The 26,265-nt window shown below is 45.1% G+C and overlaps 1 long non-coding RNA gene across 3 annotated transcripts in view; it reads right to left on the bottom strand.

Moving 5' to 3' along the window:
• Nucleotides 1-7,952, bottom strand: part of LOC149915229 (uncharacterized) — a 241,332-nt gene extending 233,380 nt beyond the window's left edge. For 2 of the 3 annotated variants that reach the window (XR_016459331.1, XR_016459333.1), the window contains exons 1-2: nucleotides 5,651-7,480; nucleotides 5,258-5,335 (exon numbers count right to left, since the gene is read on the bottom strand). This is a non-coding gene — a long non-coding RNA (uncharacterized LOC149915229). Of the gene's footprint in view, nucleotides 1-5,257; nucleotides 5,336-5,650; nucleotides 7,481-7,655 lie in introns of those variants that run through there. The other variant, XR_016459332.1, reaches the window with a different exon arrangement.
• Between the last annotated feature and the right edge of the window lie 18,313 nt (nucleotides 7,953-26,265).

The raw sequence follows: 26,265 nt of genomic DNA on the forward strand, positions 1-26,265 counted from the left end.
GAATCAGAATGAACTACGTTCATTCCAGTAAAGATAATCTCTTCTTTGATATGTATTGTGTGGATGTTTCAAAGCATTCCTCTTTCCCTGTTCATAATGAAGTTGTTGTCCATGAAGTGCCTTCCTTTCATAAGCAATTCACTCTGCTTCTTTTTGATGTTCCTGTTCAATAAGAACTTGCTCTCTTTCAAAATGCTCTCATTCGATCCTTTCCCTCTAGATTTTACCTTTCTATTTCTAATTGTTCCCTTTCTCTTTGCAAGCATTCTTCTTGCTCATACATTATTTGTACACATTCTCTCTCATGACACTCCCTTTCAGCAATTTCTGTATTCTTCCAGAGTTCAAGAGCTCACTGTATTCTCTCCAGCAGAACCATGTGTTCTTGCAATCTCTTTTCCTTCATCTTTCCAAAAGACAAGATATCCTCTCTACTCATGTATTCTCTAAACTACACTTTATCTTGAATAATACACTCTTTGTTCCTCTACATCTGTGGTTTATTAAACCTTTCCCTTCTAACTACCCTAGTGTGGCCTTGATTTCCTTTTGTTTAATCTAAAACTACAACTCAATCTTTTACCACTTATGCTTTTCTTTTCTTCAGGTTTTCTTTTTTAGTTGTTTCTTGATTAGGACCATTATCACTCTTCTCATCTTTACCCTCTGTTTTCTCGAGTTCTTAAGTTTGTTTTGTTTTATTTTTGTTTGTTGTTGTTGTTGTTTTTCCAAATTTCCTGGATTGCTTCTATTTTGCTTGATGAAGTTTTTCAGGCTTTATCACTTGGTGCAGTTTGTTTATTCCCCATGCTTCTACCTGAAGCAGATTTCTCATCATTTTTCATCAGCTTCTTTTTGGAGGGGTCACCTTTGACTTTCTGAAAAGAAATTTACACTGATTTGGCTTTTTTTCATAAGAACTGGATTAGCTGTAGAATAATTTCAGTTCATGTATTCATAAGTAAGGAACTGTAAATTAGTATGCAATATTGGTGATATTGCTGCTGAAATAATTCTTCAGTGTAGTTACCATACAGGAGTTTAAAATTACTGGTTTGTCCCTTAAAGAGAGTGATTCATACTTCTTGCTATTCTTCTGTGCAAATAAATTACCCAAGTGAACATAAACTGAAAAAGCTGCAGAAGTATTTTCAGCTCTTTGTTGAATATTGTCTCCTCAAAAGAAACCAGACTGGCTTTCTCTAGTAGAAAACTAGCACCAGCCTCTGAGGGACACCATTCATCACTTATATCCATCCAGACATTGAGGCATTGGCCATCACTCTTTGGACTCGATCCTGCAGCCAGTTCTTCGTCCGTCAAACAGTCCACCCATCAAATCCATATCTTTCCAATTTGGAGGGAAGGAAGTTGTGGGGTACCATGTCAAAAGTCTTACTGAAGTCCACACAGACATTAATGACTCTTCCCTTATCCATTGACACAGGGACACTATCATAGAAGGCCAGTAGGTTGGTCAAGCGGGATTTGCCCTTGGTGAAGCCATGCTGGTTCTCCCGTATCACCTCTCTGTCTTCCATGTGCCCTAGCATATCTTCTGGAAGGATCTGTTCCACAACCTTCTCTGGCACACGAGAGATTCTGACAGGTTGCTAGTTTCTGGTGTTGTCCTTTTTGCTTTCTTAAAAATTGGTTTGATGTTGTCTTTTTCCCAGTCATCAGGGCATTCAGTTGACTGTCATGGCTTTTCTAATATGTTTGATGCTTGGCAACTACATCAGCCAATTCCGTCAGGACTCTGGGATGCATCTCATCAGGACTCATAGTCTTGTGGATGTTCAGATTCCTCAGGTGATCCCGAACCTGATCTTTGTTTACAATGGGAAGGATGTTTCTTCTCTAATCCCCTTACTGTGAACCAGTATTTTGAGGGCTGTGTGCTGAGCGCTCATCAGAAAAGGCTGTGGCAAAAAAGTCATTAATTACCTTAGCAGCTGCTCTTGTCACTTCTTTAAAGAATAACTCCTTCATTCCTTTTAGGTATTTCTCCTGAATTTCCCCATTGCCTTCTCCTGTTGCTCCAGCAGTTACTGCCTTATTATCATAGAATTTTGTATGTTCTGCAGTGTTGCCAATACCTCTCAAGGCAGGAGGTCCATTATGGCCCCTGCCAGCACCCTGTCCCACTAATATTTTTATGCCTTCCACCAGGGGAAGGCTCACTATCCTCCTTGTCCCCCTTCACACCTAGTTTAAAGCCGTCCCAGTGAGCACAGTTAGCTTTTCCCAGAGCACTCTTCTTCCTCTTCGAGAAAGTTGAGCCCCATACGGTGCCCACAAACCCAGTACCATGTAGGAAGAAAAGCAGATTTCTCTAAAAGGAGGGTCTGCTCGGCATATCGGACCTTCAGTTCTCTGTGGGAAGGAATCACTTACAACTGATATTCATATCTTCTTCTTCAATTAAGTAGTCTTTGTGTTGGTGGAAGGCTTTTCCTCGATTGGTTTAGTTAGCACGTCTAGACTAAGCAGGCTGTTCCCACCCTCAGACAGGCCTTCCTCACCCAGGACCTCATACCCGTTGTACAGAGGCACCATGGGGGAGGAGTGTGTGGGGGGTGTCAACAACAGTGTTAAACTCACTTGTTGGACACATATGTGAAACTCCTCATGTGCCTTGCCCTCTGGACAGTTCATCATCCTCACAGCCCTACTTAGGATGATCCCTAATGGTTTTATGTAATTCTTACATTTTCTCATCCAGAACACACAGAGCTCAGTTTGTGGCTGCACCAGCACAGAGGTGAGTGGCACAATCCTTACCTTCACCTGATGCACCCTAGAGTACAGTTGGCCCTTTTGGCTGCCATAGCACACTGCTGACTCAGATTCAGCTCACCATCAACCAGAATGCACAGACTGCTTTCTGTGGGGCTGCTCTTCAACTTCTTATCCTCCAGCCTGCATATTTATACAGGATTGCCCTAAGTCAGATACCAGTACTTATTAGATTTCCTATGATTATGAATAACTACTTTGCAACTTACTGTAATCTCAATGTTAATTGTACTCTTAAAAAAACTCTTATAAGGAAAATACCTTATTATTTTATTTTATTTATATATTTATATTTATATTTTATTTATGATCTATTGTTTTATTAGTATGCAATATTAACTTCCAACTTCAAGCATTTAATACACAATAGCCATAATTTATTCTCCATTACTTTTTTTCTTCAGTTTGACTTACAGCTATATTTCTGAAACAAACTGTTTCACGTATGGCACATTTTTCATTTAAGGATTATTCCTTGCACTCAGACAGTCTAGACAGAATTGCAATAATCTGAAAAGTAGTCCTTGGAAATTTCACATACAAATGAAAACCAGTCGTAACTGAGGATAGTTGATCCTAAAAAGCTTACCGTCAGTATTTTCCCATCAGAAAGGAAAGAATATGAAAAGAGCAAGGATTGCAATTTTGATTTATAGTTATAATTTGAAGATTTTCTATCAAGGACAAATAAAATTCTTTACATTAATATATACCTAAATAAAATATCAAATGTGTGCACTTTTTTACTTCCTATGTCCCTACTGACCATTGCATAATCTCAGAATCAGAGAATTAGATAAACTAAATTGAAGGGATGTGGAATGGCAGTGCTCAGTTTCCATTTAACTCTCACTAGTGTGCTTGCTAGTAACATAATCAAATTCTTGGGTTTCATGAGAGTAAACCAATAGAGTAGTGGAGTCAGCTGGAAGACACTAGACTTTGAGACCAGACTGGTGTACAAAGAATACATGCTGTTCTGAAAAATTTTTAATGGTTATTTAAAAAGTATGCAAGTGAGTGAAAATAGCTAACTGTATCAGTTCCAGAGAGGAAAGGAAACCATGGCTCTTACTGTGCTTACCCTTCACAAGGCTAGAGTTCCTGATACTGTTGAGCTCTGTAGCCCAGCAGCAGTGAGAGGAGAGCTTCTGATGTGATGATTTCAGCAATTGCTAGTTTTCTTCCCATCTCTTTCATTTGAGATCTAGCATTTTTGGTGTATTAACGAATAAAATCGCACAACTCCTTGGGAGACAAACAGTTTTTATTCTCTTGTAACCATTTCAGACTTTCTTTATTCTTATTTAATTTAATGTGGATGAGCCATTTGGTAACTCTCAGAACCAAGGTGATTTTATTCTCCCTTTTTTAATTCACAGTTACATTGCAATCTGGAAAAAAAATGATGTTTTGCTGCATAAGAAGTGAAGTGTTTTAGTTTAGTTAGTGTCTCCCACTTTGCTTCACTGACTATAAAAGCATAGATTTCTAATTGACTGATGTGAATACATGAGTAAGTGCTTAAAAAGTTTTTTTTTAATTACTTTATTAAATACTTTTTTCTCTTTTTTCTTTTCTCTTTTTCTTCTTTTATCTTTCTTTTTTTTTTTTGCTTTTTTTTTCATTTTTTGTTTTCTCTTCTTTTTAATCTTTCTTTTTTTTATTATATATTCTTTTTTCTTTTCTCTATTTTGTCTCTTTCCTTTTTCTTTTTTCTATTTTTCATCTTTTTTTTCTTTTCTCTTTTTTCTTTTTTCTTTTTCTCTTTTTTTCCTCTTTTTCTCATTTCCTTTAATCTTTTTTTCTTTTTTTTTTCCCTCGTTTTTCTCATTTTTTCCTCATTTTTTTTCTCATTTTTCTTTCTTTTTTTTCTGATTTTAATCATACATTTTCCTTTAACCCTCCCCTCAAACCCCCCCTCCCCTCCTCTGCTCCCATCCCCTACCCTCCCCATCCCCCTACTCTCCTTTTCTCCCTTACCCTCACCTCCCTTACCCCTCCCCTTCTCCCTTCCATAGCCTACCATTACCTCGCCTGCCCTTCACTTACCTTCTCCTCACTTCCTTCTTCTTCATGCTCTTGGCTTTTGCTGCTACTCAAGCCAAATCTCAACACTTGCCTGCTCCGCTTGCTGCTCTGACAAGTGCCTCTCAGCTCTGCTCGCAACTTCACGCCTACTGCCTGCCCTTCTCTATTCCCTTCTCGTGCCCTTCAGGCTTCTGCTCCCCTTGCTGAGCAAGCCCATGCCCGGTAGCTCCCCTTCAACCTCCTCCGCCCTTTGCCTTTCTCCACACAGATGCTTGCTTCTGGCCAGCTCTCCTGCCCGCTGCCTAGCCCACAGCCCGCATCTCTTGGGGAGACAGCAAGGTGGCCTGGAGCTACCCACACCTCCTCCCGGGCACGGCTTCTCAGCTTTGCTTCAAGCCCACAAAAATCCCCAAGGAGCTCCTCTTACCTTTGGGCTCAGCTTCTTCTCCTGCCGCGCAGCTCCTGTGCCAGGCCGGGGCTCAGCTCTTCCCACACTCCTCCATTCCTGCAAGATTGCTTTCTCTCATTCACTGCCTTCCTTTGCTTTCCTTTGCTCTGCTACCCTTAGCTTCCCTACTTGCTTTCTCCACATTTACGTGCACCGCTTTGTACTTTTGAGTCTCTTCTTTGCCTCTTCTTTCTCTATTTTCCCTTCAACCCTCCCCTCCCCTCCCATCCACCTCCCCTCACCCCTCCCTCCCATTTTTCCCTTCCTCCCCTCCCCTCTCCTCTCCCCCCCCCCTTCCCTTCCCCTCCCCTCCCGTACCTCCCCTTTTCTCCCTTTCCCCTCCCCTTCCCCCTTGCCTTATGGCAAACTCACCTTTCCTGCTCTTCACTCCCTCCTTCTTCGTTCTCCTGCCTTTTGCTGCTACTCTCGCCTTGCTTTCCCTTGCTGTGCTCTGCTTTGCTTTCTCTACATTTTGGCCATCCACTCTTTTCTCAGCTGTTATTCTTGACTGTTTACTTGGCTTTTTTCTTCTTTTCTCATTTCTTTTTTTTTTGACCTTTTTGGGCCTTTTTCTTTTTCTTCTTTTTTTATGCTTTCGTTTCTTTTTTCATTTCATTGCACTTGTTCTTTTTTTTTTTCCTCTTTTCGTTTTTTTCTGTTTTCTTCTATTTTTTCTCTTATTCATCTTGGTTTTCTTTTTTCATTTTCATTCTTTTTTTCTTTTTTTTATTCTTTTTTTCTTGTTTTTTCATTGCACTTTTTTATTTCATTTTTCTTTCTCTTTTCTCATTTTTTTCTAATTCCATCTTTTTCTTTTTCATCTTGGATTTCTTTTTTTGTTTTCCATTTTTTTTTCTTTTTTCCGTTTTTCTTTTTTTTCTTTTTTTCTTTTTGCTTTTCTTTCCTTTATTACTCCTTTTTTTTTTTTCCTTTCTCTTTTCCCTTTCATTTTTTTTTCTTGTTTTTCATTTTTCTTTTTTTTTTTTTTAATAATCATAGGTACTCCTGAAACCCCCTTTAAGCCCTCCCTACCCTCCCCATTCTTTCTTTTCTCCCTCACCTCCCCCCTTGCCCTATCCTACCATTCCCTTGCCTGCTCTTCTTACCTGAGCTGCTGTCCCTTCCTGTACCTACCTGAGCTGCTTGTTCCAAAAATTACCTAGCTGACCTGCTTGCCCCTCGCTTTCCTAGCTGTGCTGCTGGCCCCCCTCATTCCCTACCTGAGCTGCTTCCCACTAACTTACCTAGCTGAGCTCCTTGCCCCTCGCTACGTACTTGAGCAGATGTTTGCTCACTTGGCTTCCTTACTGGTTGTCCCCTCACTTACCTACCTCACCTGCTATCCACTCACTTTGCTAGTTTAGCTGCTGTCCCCTCCCTTTTCCCTACCAGAGCTGCTGTCCCCTCCCTTTTCCCTACCAGAGCTGCTTCCCCCTATCGTACCTAGCTGAGCACCTTGCCCCTCGCTACGTACTTGAGGAGATGTTTGCTCACTTGGCTTCCTTACTGGTAGTCCCCTCCCTTCTCCCTCCCTGAGCTGCAGTGCCCTCCCTGAGCTGCAGTGCCCTCCCTTCTCCCTACCTGAGCTGCTTGCCGCTCGCCTCCTTTTTCTTGGTGCTCTTGCCTTTTCCTGCTACTCACTCCCAATCTCAACACTTGCCTGCTCTGCTTGCTGCTCTGACAAGTGCCTCTCAACTCTGCTCGCAGCTTCTCTCCTTCTGCATGCCCTTCTCTATTCCCTTCTCGTGCCCTTCAGGCTTCTGCTCCCCTTGCTGAGCCAAGCCCATGCCCGGTAGCTCCCCTTCAACCTCCTCCGCCCTTTGCCTTTCTCCACACAGATGCTTGCTTCTGGCCAGCACTCCTGCCCGCTGCCTAGCCCACAGCCCGCATCTCTTGGGGAGACAGCAAGGTGGCCTGGAGCTACCCACACCTCCTCCCGGGCACGGCTTCTCAGCTTTGCTTCAAGCCCACAAAAAACCCCAAGGAGCTCCTCTTACCTTTGGGCTCAGCTTCTTCTCCTGCCGCGCAGCTCCTGTGCCAGGCCGGGGCTCAGCTCTTCCCACACTCCTCCATTCCTGCAAGATTGCTTTCTCTCATTCACTGCCTTCCTTTGCTTTCCTTTGCTCTGCTACCCTTAGCTTCCCTACTTGCTTTCTCTACATTTACGTGCACCGCTTTGTACTTTTGAGTCTCTTCTTTGCCTCTTCTTTTCCCTTCAACCCTCCCCTCCCATCCCCCTCCCCTCACCCCTCCCTCCCATTTTTCCCTTCCTCCCCTCCCCTCTCCTCTCCCCCCCTCCTTCCCTTCCCCTCCCCTCCCGTACCCCCCCTTTTCTCCCTTTCCCCTCCCCTTCCCCCTTGCCTTATGGCAAACTCACCTTTCCTGCTCTTCACTCCCTCCTTCTTCATTCTCCTGCCTTTTGCTGCTACTCTCGCCTTGCTTTCCCTTGCTGTGCTCTGCTTTGCTTTCTCTACATTTTGGCCATCCACTCTTTTCTCAGCTGTTATTCTTGACTGTTTACTTGGCTTTTTTCTTCTTTTCTCATTTCTTTTTTTTCTGACCTTTTTGGGCTTTTTTCTTTTTCTTCTTTTTTCATGCTTTCGTTTCTTTTTTCATTTCATTGCACTTGTTCTTTTTTTTTTTCTCTTTTCGTTTTTTTCTGTTTTCTTCTATTTTTTCTCTTTTCACTTCTTTTTTCTTTTTTTTTATTCTTTTTTTCTTTTTTTTTCATTGCACTATTCTTTTTTATTTCGTTTTTCTCTCTCTTTTCTCATTTTAAAACTGAAAAAGCTGCAGAAGTATTTTCAGCTCTTTGTTGAATATTGTCTCCTCAAAAGAAACCAGACTGGCTTTCTCTAGTAGAAAACTAGCACCAGCCTCTGAGGGACACCATTCATCACTTATATCCATCCAGACATTGAGGCATTGGCCATCACTCTTTGGACTCGATCCTGCAGCCAGTTCTTCGTCCGTCAAACAGTCCACCCATCAAATCCATATCTTTCCAATTTGGAGGGAAGGAAGTTGTGGGGTACCATGTCAAAAGTCTTACTGAAGTCCGCACAGACATTAATGACTCTTCCCTTATCCATTGACACAGGGATCCTAAAAAGCTTACCATCAGTATTTTCCCATCAGAAAGGAAAGAATATGAAAAGAGCAAGGATTGCAATTTTGATTTATAGTTATAATTTGAAGATTTTCTATCAAGGACAAATAAAATTCTTTACATTAATATATACCTAAATAAAATATCAAATGTGTGCACTTTTTTACTTCCTATGTCCCTACTGACCATTGCATAATCTCAGAATCAGAGAATTAGATAAACTAAATTGAAGGGATGTGGAATGGCAGTGCTCAGTTTCCATTTAACTCTCACTAGTGTGCTTGCTAGTAACATAATCAAATTCTTGGGTTTCATGAGAGTAAACCAATAGAGTAGTGGAGTCAGCTGGAAGACACTAGACTTTGAGACCAGACTGGTGTACAAAGAATACATGCTGTTCTGAAAAATTTTTAATGGTTATTTAAAAAGTATGCAAGTGAGTGAAAATAGCTAACTGTATCAGTTCCAGAGAGGAAAGGAAACCATGGCTCTTACTGTGCTTACCCTTCACAAGGCTAGAGTTCCTGATACTGTTGAGCTCTGTAGCCCAGCAGCAGTGAGAGGAGAGCTTCTGATGTGATGATTTCAGCAATTGCTAGTTTTCTTCCCATCTCTTTCATTTGAGATCTAGCATTTTTGGTGTATTAACGAATAAAATCGCACAACTCCTTGGGAGACAAACAGTTTTTATTCTCTTGTAACCATTTCAGACTTTCTTTATTTTTATTTAATTTAATGTGGATGAGTCATTTGGTAACTCTCAGAACTAAGGTGATTTTATTCTCCCTTTTTTAATTCACAGTTACATTGCAATCTGGAAAAAAAATGATGTTTTGCTGCATAAGAAGTAAAGTGTTTTAGTTTAGTTATGTGTCTCCCACTTTGCTTCACTGACTATAAAAGCATAGATTTCTAATTTACCGATGTGAATACATGAGTAAGTGCTTAAAAAGTTTTTTTTTTTTTAATTAATTTTATTTTTGCAACCCTAGAAAATCCTATAGTAGATTCTTAGTCCCTATTTCATATGTTTAACTGGGGCACTGAAAGATTGAGTCAAAACTGTCGAATCATTTTCAGTACCAAAGATATAGGATATAGGAAATTAAATGCCAATAAATATGTATTTGCAGCTTATTTGTTGAGCATCAAATGGGAGATGTGTAGCAGTTGCAAAGAGAATTCAGTAGTTGTACTGTATCGCATATCCTATATGTTACCATTTGGCAGCATGCAGGGTTGGGTAATATGCATGTTTCAGATTGTCATGCAATTGGTTGTTAACTTAATGCTTCATTACTGCAACTATATTAACAAAGATAATTGACTGTGATACTCATAGAGGAGGGAAAAAAAAGTGCTTTTTTTCAACTTGCATTCAGTTAAACTTAAGTTTTTACTAGAAAGAGTGGTCATGTTTGTATTGTTGCTTTTCTTTTTTTTGCGTCTTAAGAAAACCACAAACATCAATACACAAGGTTGAAACACTGTTTGAACATGTAATCCTGATATCAGGATATCATTTTGTACAGTTCTTCAAATTCTGTCTTCGAACTGATTTTTTTTTCCCGTGCATCAGTGTGAAGAACTGAGATATATAAGAGCCATTTTTGAACAGAAGTCAGATTTATCTCTTAAAGTTATTGAGACTACTATTGAAGTAATAAAAACTTGATCTCCTGCAAATGAGATCAAGGTCCTTTGAAGTGTAGCATAGGTAACACACATTATAAAGTGTTAGCATATTATGTTCTAAAAGTAAAAAGTGTTACAGTGGTGAATCATGGTTTCGATTTAAAATGTTTTAGGGTGAAAGGCTACAAGTACAGCTTTCGTCGTTATTTTTTCTGAATGTAGTGGATGAAATTGGTGAAATAGATGTAATTATGTACACGTGGTTACGGTATGTTTTAAGTAGACAAAAACAGATGTGGGACCTAAAGAAAGCCCCCAGGGAATCAATAGAGAACAATGTGACCCAAGTTTCTATTTCAAAATGCTTGGAAATATTTTAGCATAGAAAAGAGCTGTATTTAGTCATATCAGAAACCTGTTAGTAGAATGTAGTAAGATGCATATTTTTTCCTAATAATGAATTTTTCTTTTTTGAAACTTTACGAAAACATGGAATATTTATATCTCCTTTTTCATCAAATGCAATTGAAATTGGCCCAGTAAGCTCCAAAGAGTTGAGAAGACTAACATGCAGAAAGATACAAAGATATCCAATCATATTTTCCACACAAGACTGTGCAGGAGACTTGTTACTAATAAACCATTTTTAAAAAGAAAATAGAATAATTATTTGTTGATGGAAATTGAAATAGAAAATTGATGTAAATGCAGTGATCATTCTTTGCATTTTGGATTTAAATGCTTTTGAGCTGATACAATGAGAGCAGAAGTGTCTCAGAAGCTTTTCTTAACTTATTAAATTACTTTTCTTCTTTCTATCTGGCCTAGTCGGTTCTGTGTTTAACTGACCTTGGAATACTCAAAGAAGATGTAATTGTGTTTTCCACAGACATTTTCTGTCTATGGTCATTTCCATATTTCATAATAATGCACTTTTATGTACATGTGTTTTTACATGCAAGCTCTGTTTGAAATAACAAGAGTCATTTATAGAGCTGTAAAGCCATGGAACAGAATCTTTGTAGTGTTTTCACTATTACTGTATCAAAATAAAGGTAGAATCCTAGATTAGACTCATAAATTATCGCCATCTTGTGTCTACCCTTGCTACAGTGTCACTGGCAAAATGTAGCATTCAAGAAACATAAATGAATAAGTAATGAAAAAAGCAGTCCTTCTTTGTTTAACTGGATAATAAATGTCATGCTGCTATTCCCTGCATTGCACCAGGTGTACATCACCGTAGATAAAGCATACATCAAAACAATTTTTACGATTGTGCATGAATAAACTGTTAATCTGTACAGAGACTAATCCACCTGGATAAATTAATTTTGGTTGAAGAGGATATTTCTTCACTTAATAACATTACTTTTCAGTTTTGAAATTTCTTATTTCAAAGATAATTTTGAAATTATGACAATTTCTTTTTATTTATTTTTTGTTGTTGTAAAAGATGATCAAAGCCTCAAAATAAGGTTTTATGATTTATTTGTTTTATTCATAGAATGGTATTGCAAATCTATTCTACAGAAAACCAAAGCTATTTTTGTCAGCTTTACTTAATTAATATTCTTTAGCTGAATGTTAATGAAATTCAGTTTTGAATTTATAATTCAGTTTTGCATTTGTTTTTTGTTGATTTCATTATATTATAAATATAGATTTTAAAACTGAATTTGAATATTAAGTTTCCCTAACTTTGTCTCCAAATTTAAAACAACTTCAATTCTCACTTCATTTCTTTCTTTCTTTTTTTTTTCTTAACGCAAATAAAATTCTACTGGATATATTTAAAGTATTTATATGTGTAGTAATGTAGCTGAAGAATATTGGTAAAAACAAAATCACTTTCAAAGACCTTTCAAAGACCTAAATTCAGCTTTAATTGCTGATGCTTTTCCTGAAGAAAGATCCTGTGCTGCAAGCTTACCTATTTTTGTGGTGTAATTAGTTGGCCCATTAAAATACATATTATCTGTTCTATAAATCTGCTCTAGTAACTTCTGAAAAATACATGACACTAATCATAATTGTACTCTTTGGAAAGCGAGTTACAAACCTCGAACTGAGTACTTTTGAAAACTCCACTGAACATGTGTTCAAAACAAGTATTTAGAAAGGAATTGCAGGCATATTTTCTTACCTTCCTTCATTCTTACTACATACATTACTGTCCTATGGAGTACTGTATTTGAGAGAAGTTATTGTGACTCACAACATCCCCAAAGTTATTCTTCTAATATGAGATGAAAACATAAAGCAGCTTAAAGAACTTACTATATAAATGGAAGCGGCCTGTAAAAAAGGCAGTTTACTGAACTGATGAGGCAGTGGTACCTGTTTTACAAACAGGTGAGCTGTCGTGGTCTTATTCTCAGTTTGGCTTAAAGAAAAACTACATTACCCACAGAAAGAACCTTTCTGGCAATAATTATAATAAAGAGTTAATGAGATCAGTAAGCGAGCTGTCTTGTTTAGTTTACACAAATATTTCCAGCTTTTCCTGAAAAGTAGTTTTGCATGAAGGAGGTAGAGGGAGGAAGGAAAGAAGAGAGGTTCTTACTGTGTGTTTCTGTGATTTGTTGTTGTTGTTTGTTTTATTTAGAAATCACTCTCTCTGTAGAATAAAAACAAAAATATATATATTATTTACTTTTAAATCTTGTTAAACTTTTTATTAACCTTGACAAATGTAGCTTTGCAAATTTTGTTAATTCATTTTTTAATGAGAATCTGACTTTCTCAGTCAGAAATGGAGATTTTACAGTAATAATACAAAGTTCACAAGCTCCTGGAAATTGATTATTCAGCCTTATAACAATAGAATTTGGTCTGATATTATCCACAGAACATATATTACTTTATAAAATCTATCTAAATGAAGGCTGAATTTATAATATATTTTTCTGCTGGAGACAAAATGGAATGCTTTTTAATTATCTAGGAAGCTGATGACAAAGTACTCTATTCTCTCTTGACGACGTTTATGCATTCAGCAAATATTATTTGATCACAGATCAACGTGAAACTTCAAACTATCAAATACCTCCTGGTTCTAAGTCTTTCTGACATAGTATTCATAAAATTCAAGTTTAAGGATCAGCTTTTTAATTCATGACATAATGTCCTGTGATTCCTTGAACAGGACTCAGAAAATAGGCAGTTATTCAATAGATTGTTTAGTTCTTGTTCAGCCTGTGCTTTTTGTTGTTGTCTGTCTGCTATTCAGCTCAGAATACAGAACTATTGTATTTCTCATAAATGCTTAGCACTCAAATATGGAAGTGCTTCACAGGCATTAATTTTTGTACCTAACAAGTTTTACTATGAAGCCACGAGTGTCTTCATCATTATTTAGCACAATAATTGCAGCAGTATAAAAAACCAACCTTGTAAAAAATATTACATGCATTATTTTTTTTTAGCTCATCAAGGAAAGGGTTCTGTGAATCTTTACCTACACCTAGATCTACTGTGCAGTATACAAGATGGATCTCCAAAAAAATACTACTTTCAACTGTTCCAGGTGACATTTGCAGCCAAACATAGGAGAGATTCTCCACAAAGTACCCCTTTTCTCTCACGTAGATTGCCTTTCCTCCCAGAAATACCACATTGCAACTCGAGAGACCACATTTCCCTCCAGAAATACACCATTTTTGCCCGGAAATACCAGCCTTCTCCCAAAAGAGAGGACATTTTCGACCAGAAAGACCACTTTTCTATCCTCCCTATTGCAGTTTCCGCCAAAAATAAATTTCCTTCCAGACATACCAGCATTCCCTCAAAGAGAGGACATTTCCCCCCGGAAATACCATCTTTTCTCCCAGAAATACCAGCTCTCTTACAAATACTTCACATTTCCTCCCCATTATACTGCTTCACACTCCTAACTATCAGACGGCCGTTTCATCTCCCAAAGGGGTGACATTTCCTGCCAGAAAGACCAGTTGTCTCTTCAGTATAGGATGTTTTCCCCCAGAAATACCAGCTTTTTCACAAATAAATGACCTCACCCCCCTTCCCGAAAATATGTGACTGTCTCCTGGGAATACCACTTTTCTTAGAAATGCCTCATGCTTTCTCCAAACAATACGACATTACAATCCTCCAGATGACATTTTCTCCAAAAAGTGGACATTTTCTCCCACAGTACCAGCTGTTTCCCAAGCATATGATATTTTCTCCAGAAATACCAACTTTCTCCCAAATAGATGACATTTTCTCTCCAAAATGCTCGTTTTTCACAAAAAGGACAGCATTTTCTTCCAAAAATAAGACGCTCTCTCCCACAAATACGAGCTGACTCCCATCACATAACATTTTCTCCCAGAATGCAACTTTTCGCCCAAACTCATGACATTTTCCCCCACAACTATCACATTCCAATCCTAAATAGGACACATTCTTCCAGACATATGGTATTTCCTCCCAGAAATACCGCCGTTCTCCCAAATACATGACATTTGCTCCCACAAGAACTACTTTTCCATTTCCGAAATCGGACATTTTCTCCCCAAAGAAGGATATTTTCTCCCTGAAAAAACAGCTTTCTCCCCTCACAGATGACATTTTCCAACCGAAATACAGACAACATATACTTCATGTTTCATACATGACAATACCAAATGTCACTTTTTCAAACAAAAATAGGATCTTTTCTCCCTGAAATACCACTATTCTCCCAAATAGATGACATTTTCTACCACAAGAACTACTTCACACTCCTCGGGATAATACTTACCATCAAGAATATGGCCTTGTATCACAGAAATACCATTTTTCAGCCTAAGAGATGACTTTTTCTCCCAGAAATACCACTTTTCTCACAAATACATGATTTTTTGTTCCAGAAACACCTTTCTCATCCCCTCAGTATCTTGTTTTCACCCAAAACACTAGGATGTTTCCTCTCACTACTCCGTGTTTTTTCAAAAATATATAATATTCTATCCCAGAAATACGAGCATTCTCTGAAATATGTGACCTTTTCCAACAAATGATGTTACAATCTCCCAGAAATAGAAGCTTTCTTAAGAATAACTCACATTTTCTCCAAAAAATACTACTTTAAACTGTGCAAGATGACATTTTCAGCCAAACATAGGATAGATTCTCCCCGAAGTACCGCTTTTCTCTCCTGTATGTTTCAATTTCTCCCAGAAATACTACATTTCAACCCAACATACGACATTTCCGTCCAGAAATATCGTATTTTCGCCCAGAAATACCAGCCTTCTCCCAAAACAGAGGGCATTTTCGGCCAGAAATACCGCTGCTCTATCCTTAATATTACAGTTTCCTCCAATAAAATACTTCCTTCCAGACATACCAGCATTCTCAAAATTATAGGACATTGTCCACCAGAAATATGATGCTTTCGCCCAGAAATACCAGCTTTCTTAGAAATACTTCCAATTTCCTCCCAATTATACTACTTCACACTCCTAACAATATGGCTTTTTATCAAAGAAATACCATTTTGCTCCCTGATCTGTGACATTTTCACCAAAAATACCAGTTGTCTCTTCAATCTAGGATATTTCCTCCCAGAAATACCAGCTTTCTCCCAAATCTATGACCTTTTCTCCCAGGAATGCCCGTTTTTTTTCCCTACACTGTGGCATTTTTACCAGAAATACCAGCTTTTCCCTCCAAAAATATGACACTGTCTCCCAGAAATACCACTTGTCTTGGCAATCCCTTTTATTTTCACCCAAGTGTACTACTTTGCACTCTGCAAAATGACCCTTATGCCCAATAATACAGCTTTTTATCAGACAAATACCATTTTACTCCCAAATATATGACATATAAGGACAGAAATACCATCTTACTCCCAAATGTGTGACATTTTCTCCCAGAAATACCACTTCTCTAAGAAATACCTCCCGTTCCATCTCAAGAATACTACCTGACGCTCCTCAGGATCACACTCACTCACATCAAAATGGCCTTTTCTCCCAGATAGACCAGGTTTCTCCCAACGATGGCAAATATTCCCCCAGAAATACCAGCTTATTCTTAAAAAAAACGGTCTTTTCCCCAAAATACTAGCTCTCTTACAAACACCTGTCCTTTTCCAACCACGTCTGCTACTATCTCCCCGAAACAGCACTTTTCCGAGAAATACCTGACATTTGCTCTCCCAAATACTACTTGACACTCCTCCAGAGGACATTGTCTCCCCTGTTTACCATGTTTTCTCCCCAAGAGACCTCTTGGCACACCAAAAAGACCACCGTTGCTCTCCAATACAAGATCTTCTTTCCCACCGGTTCCCACTTTTCTCCCTCAACTATGTCCTTTCCTCCCAGAAATGCCACTTTTCCCTTGGAAATTTCACCTTCTCTTCCAAAAAGAGGAGATTTGCTCCCAGAAATACCCCTTCTCTTACAACTGCCACACGCTTTCTCCCAAAAAGCCTCCATGACAATGCCAAATGGCACACTTGCAACCAAGAAGAGGACACCTTCTCTCAGAAAGACCACTTTTCTCCCCAAGAGAGGAGATTTTCTCCCAATTGGATGACATTTGCTGTAAGAAAGGCCTGTTCTCTTCCCTCAAGAGGACATTGTCTTTCCCACTGAGGACATTTTCTCCCAGAAGTACCGCTACTCTTAGAAACACCTCCATTTCCTCCCAAATCTACTCCATGACACGCCTCAGGATGACACTTACTCCCCGATTTGTGGCAATTTCTCCCAGAAATACCACTTCTCTCCCAAAGAGATGGTCTTTTCCCTCTCAAGCATCTGTTTTCTCACCAATACCTGGCATTTTCTCCCAGAAATACCAGCTTTCTCACGGATACATCACCTTCTCCCCCCCACATCAGACATTTTCTCCCAGAAATATGCCATTTGAGCACAGAGATCAAGTCTCTCCGAAAAAGCACTTTTCCAAGAAATACCTGACATTTGCTCTCCAAAATACTACTTTACACTCCTCCAGAGGACATTGTCTCCCCTATTTACCATGTTTTCTCCCCTAGAGACCTCTTGGCACACCAAAAAGACCACCCTTTCTCTCCTCTTCAAGACAGTCTTTCCCACCGTTTCCCACTTTTCTCCCTCATTTATATCATTTGCTCCCTGAAGTTCCAGCTTTCTCCTCATTCGGTGAAATTTTCTCCCAGAAATTCCCGTTTTTCACCCAGAGGATGGCATTTTCTTCCAAAAAGAACACAGTAGCTCCCAGAATATGGGAGGAAATGCAGTATGATGAATTCGCACGTTCTCGGCATCGAATTTATGCTACTTTGCTCTCGTTGGTGGACAGCGCCACTCTCTTTTAACCGCTTGGGAGAGTTTGCAGTTGCTGGCCGGAACATCGCGGTTCTCCCCGAACGCCGCTTGCAGCCGTCAGCAGCAGTGTCGTCTCTCTCGGATGCCGAGAAAAAGCGACTTCAGCCAGGTGCTTTTCTCCGACGAGCGGCTTCTTCTGCGCACATCGCAAAGGAGCGGTTCTGACTTCTCCTTGTGTCCGTGCATTCTGCACTACGTTTCTCTCTCATTCTTATGTCTTTCCCTTGATTCCTAGTGACATTTCGTTTTGGTGTGTTTATCCTATGCTTCACTTCAGCATTCTGTGACGAACAGAGTAGAAGGGAAAAGCCACTCTAAACAGGTAGCTAGAAGTTCCAGGAGAGACACACGCTGTGCTTTCGGGGAAGGCGTTATAAAATTCGAGAGCTGAGGATTCTTTCTTGCAGAGAAAAAAAACCCTGTTTTCAGGAAATGCATTATGCTGAATTCGCACGTTCTCGGCATTGCAATTTCGCTTTCGCTCTCGTTGGTCGAAAGCGGCACTCGCGCTGAACCGCTACGGAGAGTTTGCAGTTGCTGGCCGGTACATCGCGGTTCTCCCCGAATGCCGCTTGCAGCCTTCAGCAGCGGTCTCGTCTCTCTCGGATGCAGAGAAAGAGCGACTTCAGCAGGATGCTTTTCTCCTACCAGAGGCTTCGTCTGCGCACATCGCAAAGGAGCGGTTCTGACTTCTCCTTGTGTCCATGCATTCTGCACTACGCTTCTCTCTCATTCTTATGTCCCTTGATTCCTAGCGATATTTCGTTTTGGTGTTTATCCGATACTACACTTCAGCATTCTGTGACGAACAGAGTAGAAGGGAAAAGCCCCTCTAAACAGGCAGCTAGCAGTTCCAGGAGAGGCACACGTTGTGCTTTCGAGGAGGGCGTTACAGAAAGTCGAGAGCTGAGGATTCTTTCCTGAGGATAAGAAACCCCCTGTTGCATTGTGAACAGGCAGAAACCTCCACGCTGTACTACGTAGGAAGTTCATATATCCTTCCTTCGACTGACAGTTGGCATTCGCAAGGAGTACAACCTTGCAGTCTATAATACGAAATTATTCACAAAAATCGTAAAACTAGGCGAAAAATATACTATCTGTGAGAAAAACAGATATTTCACCTAAAAATGGTATATCTGTGGAAAATTAACAGTTTTTCTATTTTTTCAGAGAAATAAAGATGAGTATCTAGAGAAGAAGAGCATATGAACGAAAAATTCCATTTAGGGGAGAAAATTGTCATATTCCAGAAAAATAAATCATATTTTCACATGCAATGCACTATTTCTGAATGAAAATGACACATTCAATTGAAAAAAAGAAAGGTATTTCTCAGCAATGTGCTGTTTCAGGGAGAAAAGTGGTATTTTTGGGAGACAATGCCCCAAGTCGGGGAGTCAGTGTCATCCTGAGGCGTGTCATGGAGTAGATTTGGGAGGAAATGGAGGTATTTCTAAGAGTAGCGGCACTTCTAGGAGAAAATGTCCTCAGTGGGAAAGACAATGTCCTCTGGAGGGAAGAAAACAGGTCTTTCTTACAGCAAATGTCATCCAATTGGGAGAAAATCTCCTCTCTTGGGGAGAAAAGTGGTCTTTCTGAGAGAAGGTGTCCTCTTCTTGGCTGCAAGTGTCCCATTTGGCATTGTCATGGAGGCTTTTTGGGAGAACGCGTGTGGCAGTTGTAAGAGAAGGGGTATTTCTGGGAGCAAATCTCCTCTTTTTGGAAGAGAAGGTGAAATTTCCAAGGGAAAAGTGGCATTTCTGGGAGGAAAGGACATAGTTGAGGGAGAAAAGTGGGAACCGGTGGGAAAGAAGATCTTGTATTGGAGAGCAACGGTGGTCTTTTTGGTGTGCCAAGTGGTCTCCTGGGGAGAAAACGTGGTAAATAGGGGAGAAAATGTTCTCTGGCGGAGTGTCAAGTAGTATTTGGGAGAGCAAACGTCAGGTATTTCTCGGAAACCGGCTGTTTCTGGGAGATAGTAGCAGACTTGGTTGGAAAATGAGATGTGTTTGTGAGAAAGCTGGTATTTTGGGGAAAAAAAAGGCCATTTTGTAAAGAATAAGCTGGTATTTCTGGGGGAATATGTCCCATCTTTGGGAAAAAGCTGGTGTATGTGGGAGAAAAGGCCATTGTGATGGGAGTCAGTGTGATCTTGAGGAGTGGAAAGCAGTATTCTTGAGATGAAACGTGAGGTATTTCTAAGAGTCCTGGTATTTCTGGGAGAAAATGTCTTGTTTTGGAGAGCCAAAGTCCCATTTTGGGGGCAGAAGCTGGTATTTCTGTGACACTGCCATCTTGAGGGGGGTAAGTGTGATCTTGAGGAGTGTAAAGCAGCATTTTGGTTAGAAAATGGGAGCTCTTCCTAAGAGCAGTGCTATTTCTGGGAGAAAAGGAGCTCTACTGGGCATAAAAATGGTGTATGTGTGATAAAATGCCACATTTCTGAAAGAAACTGTCCTCTTGCGGAGTGTAATGCTGTATGTTCAGGAGGAAATGGGAAATATTCAGCAGAGTCCTGGTATTTCTGGGAGAAAATCTCTTGTTTTAGAGAGCCAAAGTCCCATTTTGGGGGCAGAAGCTAGTATTTCTGTGACACTGCCATCTTGATGGGGGTAAGTGTGATCTTGAGGAGTGTAGAGAAGCATTTTGGTTAGAAAATGGGAGCTCTTCCTAAGAGCAGTGCTATTTCTGGGAGAAAAGGAGCTCTACTGGGCATAAAAATGGTGTATGGGTGATAAAATGCCACATTTCTGAAAGAAACTGTCCTCTTGCGGAGTGTAATGCTGTATGTTCGGGAGGAACTGGGAAATATTCAGCAGAGTCCTGGTATTTCTGGGAGAAAATGTCTGATGTGGGGGGGAGAAGGTGATGTATCTGTGAGAAAGCTGGTGTTTCTGGGAGAAAATGCCAGGTATTGGTGAGAAAACAGATGCTAGAGAGGGAAAAGGCCATCACTTTGGGAGAGAAGTGGTATTTCTGGGAGAAAATGCCCCAAATCTGGGAGTAAGTGCCATCCTGAGGCGTGTCATGGAGTAGATTTGGGAGGAAATGGAGGTGTTTCTAAGAGTAGCGGTACTTCTGGGAGAAAATGTCCTCAGTGGGAAAGACAATGTCCTCTTGAGGGAAGAGAACAGGTCTTTCTTACAGCAAATGTCATCCAATTGGGAGAAAATCTCCTCTCTTGGGGAGAAAAGTGGTCTTTCTGAGAGAAGGTGTCCTCTTCTTGGTTGCAAGTGTGCCATTTGGCATTGTCATGGAGGCTTTTTGGGGAGAAAGCATGAGGCAGTTGTAAGAGAAGGCGTATTTCTGGGAGAAAAATCTCCTCTTTTTGGAAGAGAAGGTGAAATTTCCAAGGGAAAAGTGGTATTTCTGGGAGGAAATGACACAGGTTAGGGAGAAAAGTGGGAAAGGGTGGGAAAGAATGTCTTGTATTGGAGAGAAACGGTGGTCTTTTTGATGTGCCAAGTGGTCTCTTGGGGAGAAAACGTGGTAAATAGGGGAGAATGTCCTCGGGAGGAGTGTCAAGTAGTATTTGGGGGAGCAAAGGTCAGGTATTTCTCGGAAACCGGCTGTTTCGGGGAGATAGTAGCAGACTTGGTTGGAAAATGACAGGTGTTTGTGAGAAGGCTGGTTTTTTTGGGGAAAAAGGCCGTATTTTGAAGAATAGGCAGGAATTTCTGGGTGAATGTATGCCATCTTTGGGAGAAACCTGGTCTATGTGGCAGAAAGTGTCGTGTATTTGGGAGACACCTGGTCTATCTGGGAGAAAAGGCCATTTTGATGGGAGGATGTGCGGTCTTGAGGAGCGTTAAGTAGTATTCTTGGGATGAAATGGGAGGTATTTCTTAGAGAAGTGGTATTTCTGGGAGAAAATGTCTTGTTTTGGCAGAAAATGTCCTATTTTGGGGGGCAGAAGCTGGTATTTCTGTGACCATCCCATCACCTCCCCTCCCCACCCATCATTTCCCCTCCCCTCCACACCCCTTCCCACACCTTCCACTCCCCTTCCCTTCCCTCCCCTCCGCATCCCTTCACACCCCTTCCACTACCCTCCCCTCGCCTCCCTTCCCCTCACCTCCCTTCCATTCTTTTCCCCTCCCCTCCGCTCCCCTTCCCCGCCCCGCCAATCCCCTCCCCTCTTCTCCCCTCCCATCCCCTCCGCGCCGCTTCAGAGCCCTTCCACTCCCCTCCCCTACCCTCCCCTCCGAACCCCTTCTCACCCCTTCCCTTTCCCTCCCCTCCCTTCCTCTCCCCTCCCTACCCTTTCCTCCCCTCCTCTCCCCTTCCCCTCCCCTCCCCTCCCCACCACTTTTCCTCCCCTCCTCTCTCCTGCTCTCCCCTCTCCTCCCCTCCCCTCCGGTCCCGTCAACTCCCTTCCCCTCCCCTTTCCTCCCCTCCCTTCCCCTCCCCTCTGCACCCCTTCCCACCCCTTCCCCTCCCCTCCCCTTCCCTCCCCTCCGCACCCCTTCCCACCCCTTCCACTCCCCTCCCCTTCCCTCCCCTCCACAGCCCTTCTCATCCCTTCCACTCCCCTGCCATATCCTTATTTACCCTCCCCTCCCCTCTCCTCCCCTTCCCTCCCCTCCCCTCCCCTTTCAACCTCTTCACACACCCTCCCCTCCCCTCCCCTGAGCACTCCTTTTCACCCCTTCCACTCCCCTCCCCTTCCCTCCCTTCCGCACCTCTTCTCATCCCTTCCACTCCCCTGCCCTCCCCTCCCATCCCCTCCATTACCCTCCCCTCCCCTCTCCTTCGCAACTCTTTGCACACCCTCCCCTCCCCTCTCCTTCCCTCCCCTCCCCTTCCCTCCCCTCCTCTCCCATGTCCTCCGAACCCCTTCCCACCCCTTCCACTCCCCTTCCCTTCCCTCCCTTCCCCTCATCTCCCTCCCCTCCCCTAACCTCCCTCCCCTCCCCTCCCCTCCCCTCCCCTCCCATTCCCACCCTTCCGCACCCCTTCCCACACCTTCCACTCCCCTCCCCTTACCTTTTCTCCGCACCCCTTAACACCCCGTCCACTACCCTCCCCTCCCTTCCCCTCACCTCCCTTCCACACTTTTCCCCTCCCCTCCCCTTCCCCGCCCCTCCCATCCCCTCCCCTCTTTTCCCCTCCCATCCCCTCTGCGCCTCTCCCCTTCCCTCCCCTCCGAACCCCTTCTCACCCATTCCCCTACCCTACCCTCCCCTCCCCTCCCCTCCCCTTCCCTTCCCTCCCCTCCCCATCCAACACCTTCCCGTTCCAACCCATCCACACCCCTTCTCACCCCTTCCACTCCCCTGCCATATCCTCCTTTAACCTCCCCTCCCCTCTCCTCCCTTTCCCTCCCCTCCCCTCCCGTTTGCACCTCTTCATACACCCTCCCCTCCTCTCCCCTCCCCACCCTTTTGCAGCCTTTCCCTCCCGTCCCACTTCTCACCCCTTCCACTTCCCTTCCCTTCCCTCCCCTCCGCACCCATTCTCCCCCCTTCCCCTACCCTCCCCTCCCCTCTCCTTGCCTCCCCTCCGGTCCCCTCCCATCCCCTCCTCACCCCCTCCCACCTCTTCTGCTCCCCTCCCCTCCGTTCCCCTCTGCACCCTTTCCCTCTTGTCCCCTCCCCTCCCGTCCCCTCCCATCCCCTCCACACCCCTACCCACCCCTTCCAATCCACTCCCCTCCCCTCCGCACCCCTTCTCACCCCTTCCGCTCCCCTTCCCTTCCCTCCCCTCCGCACCCATTCTCACCCCGTCACCTCCCCTTCCCTCCCTTCCCCCTGTTCCCCGCCCCTCCCCTCTCCTTCCCTTCTTTTCCCTTCCCCTCCCCTCCCCTCCCCTCCCCTCCCCTCCCCTCCCCTCCCCTCCCCTCCCCTCCCCTCCCCTTCCCTCCCCTCCCCGCCCCTCCCTTCCCCTCTCCTCCCCACTCCTCCCCTCCCCTCCCCTCCCCGCCCCTCCCCTCGGCACCCTTTCCCTCCCCTCTCCTCCCCTCCCCTCTCCTCCCCTCCCCTCCCCTCCCCTTCCCGTCTTCTACCCTCCCCTCCCCTCTTCTCCCCTTCTTTCCCCTTCCATCCCCTCTCCTCCCGTCCCCTTCCACTCCCCTACCCTTCCCTCCCCTCCGCACCCCTTCTCTGCCCTTCCCCTCCCCTGCCATCACCTCCCTTACCCTACCCTCCCCTCTCCTTCGCACCTCTTCACACACACCCTCACCTACCCTCCACTCCCCTTCCCTCACCTCCACCCCCATTTCCTACGCACCCCTTCCCACCCCTTCCACTCCCCTTCTCTTCCCTCCCCTCCGCACCCCTTCTCACCCCTACAACTACCTTCCCCTCCCCTCCCTTCCCTTCCCCTCACATCCCTCCTCTCCCCTAACCTCCCTCACCTCCCCTCCGCACCCCTTCCCACAACTTCCACTTGCCTTCCCTTCCCTCCCCTTCGCAGCCCTTCTCACCCCTTCCACTTCCGACCCCTCCCCTCCCTTCCCCTCACCTCCCTTCCACTCTCTTCCCCTCCACTCCCCTCCCCTTCCCTCCCCTCCGCAGCCCTTCTCATCCCTTCCACTCCCCTGCCATATCCTTATTTACCCTCCCCTTCCCTCTCCTCCCTTTCCCTCACCTCCCCTCCCCTTCCCTTCCAGTCACCTCCCTCCCCTCTCCTAAACTTCCTTCCCTCCCATCACCTCCCCTCCCCTCCGCACCCCTTCCCACCCCTTCCACTCCCCTTCCATTCCCTCCCATCCGCACCCCCTCCCACACCTTCCAGTCCCCTTCCCTTCTCTCCCCCCCCGCACCCCTTCTCACTACTACCACTACCATCCACTCCCCTCCCTTCCCCCCCCTCCGTTCCCCCCCACAACCCTTCTCACCCCATCCACTCCCCTGCCATCTCCTCCCTTACCCACCCCTCCTCTCTCCTCCCTTACCCTCCCCGCCCCTCCCCTTTGCACGTCTTCACACACCCTCCCCTCCCCTCCCCTCGTCTCTCCACCCCTTCCAACCCCTCCCCTCCCCTTCCCTCCCCTCCGCTTCCCTCCCCTCCACTCCCCTCACCTCCCGTCCCCTCCCATCCCCTCCGCACCCCTTCCCACCCCTTCCACTCCCCTCCCCTTCCCTTCCCTCCCCTCCGCACCCCTTCCCACCCCTTCCACTCCCCTTCCCTTCTCTCCCCTCTGCACCCCTTCTCACCCCTTCCACTCCCCTGCCATCCCTCCCTTACCCTCCCCTCCTCTACCCGTTGCACTTCTTCACACACCCTCCCCTCCCCTCCGCTCCACGCCCATCCCCTCCCTTTCCACTCCCCTCCCCTACCCTACCATCCCCTCCCCTCCCATCCCTTCCCCTCTTTTCCTCTCCCCTCCCGTCCCCTCCCCTATCCTCCCCTCCCCTTCTCTCCCCTCACCTCCCCTTCCACTCCCCACCCCACCCCTCCCCTCCACTCCCGTTTGTCCCCTCCCCTCCCCTTCCCCTCCCTTCCCCTCCCCTTCCACTTCTCTCTCTTCCCTTCCCCTCCTCTCCTCTCCTCTCCCCTTCCCCCCCCTCCCCTCCCCTCTGCTCCCTTCTCCTCCGCTCCCCTCCCCTCCGCTCGCCTCCCCTCCCCACCCCTCCGTTCCCCTCCCTTCCCCTCCGTTCCCCTACCCTCCCCTTCCCTCCCCTCACCTCCCCTTCCACTCCCCACCCCACCACTCCCCTCCCATCCCCTTCCATCCCTTCCCCTGCATTCCCCTGCTCACCCCTTTCCCTCCCCTCCCCTTCCCCTCCCCTCCCCTTTCCTCTCCTCACTTCCTTTCCCCTCCCCTCCCCTGTGAACCCCTTCACAATCCTTCCCCTCCCCTCCCCTTCGGACCTCTTAACACACCTTCCCCTTTCATCCCCTCCCCTCCCGTCCCCTCCCATCCTCCCCACACCCCTTCCCACCCCTTCCAGTCCCCTCCCCTTCCCTCCCCTCTGCACCCCTTCTCATCCCTTTCACTACCCTGCCCTCCCCTCACTTCCTCTCACCTCCCTTCCCCTCCTCTCCCCTCCCCTCCCTACCCCTCCCCTTTCCCTCCGCTCCACTTCTCACCCCCTCCACTCCCCTCCCCTCCCGTTCCCTCCCCTTAGATGCCCTCCCCACTTCTCCCCTCCTCTCTCCTCCCCTCCCCTCCCCTTCCCTCCCCTCACCCCCTTTCCATCCCCTCCGCAACCCTTCCAACCCCTTCCACTCCCCACCCCTCCCCTCCCCTTCTCTGCCCTCCCCTCCCCTTCCACTTCCCTACCCTCCACTCCCGTCCCATCCTCTCACCTCCCCTCCCCACCCCTCCCCTCCCCTTCTCTCCCCTCACTTCCCCTTCCACTCCCCACACCTCCCCTCCCTTCCCGACCGTCCTCTCCTCTCCCCTTCCCTCCCTTCGCCTCCCGTCCCCTCCCCCACCTCCCCTCTGCTCACCTCCCCTTCCCTTCTGTTTAACTCCCCTCCCGTCCCCTTTCCACCAATCCCGTCCCCTCCCCTTCCCTCCCTTCACCACCCCTTCCACTCCCCACGCCTCCCCTCCCCTTCCCTCCCATCCCCTCCGCACCCCTCCCCACCCCTCCGCTCCCCTCTTCTCCCCTCCCCTCCCCTCCGCACCCCTTCACACACGTCCACACACCTCCCCTTCCCCTCCCCTCCCCTTTGAACCCCTTCACACACTTTACCCTCCCCTCCCCTTCCATCCCTTCTCCTGCCCTCCACTCCCCTTCCACTCCCCTCCCCTCCCCTCTCCTCCACATCCCTTCCCACCCCTTCCAATCCAATCCCCTCCCCTCCCCACCCTTCACCTCCCCTCCCTTCTCCTCCACTCCCATCCCCTTCCCCTCCCCTCCCGCCACTTCTTGTCCCCTCCCCTCCCCTCCCCTTTCCTCCCTTCCCTCCCCTCCCCTCCCCTCCCCTCCCCTCCCCTCCCCTCCCCTCCCCTCCCCTCCCCTCCCCTCCCCTCCCCT

This window comes from Phasianus colchicus, chromosome 22 (genome assembly GCF_987193195.1).
Source record: "Phasianus colchicus chromosome 22, bPhaCol1.hap1.1, whole genome shotgun sequence".
NCBI lineage: Eukaryota > Metazoa > Chordata > Aves > Galliformes > Phasianidae > Phasianus > Phasianus colchicus.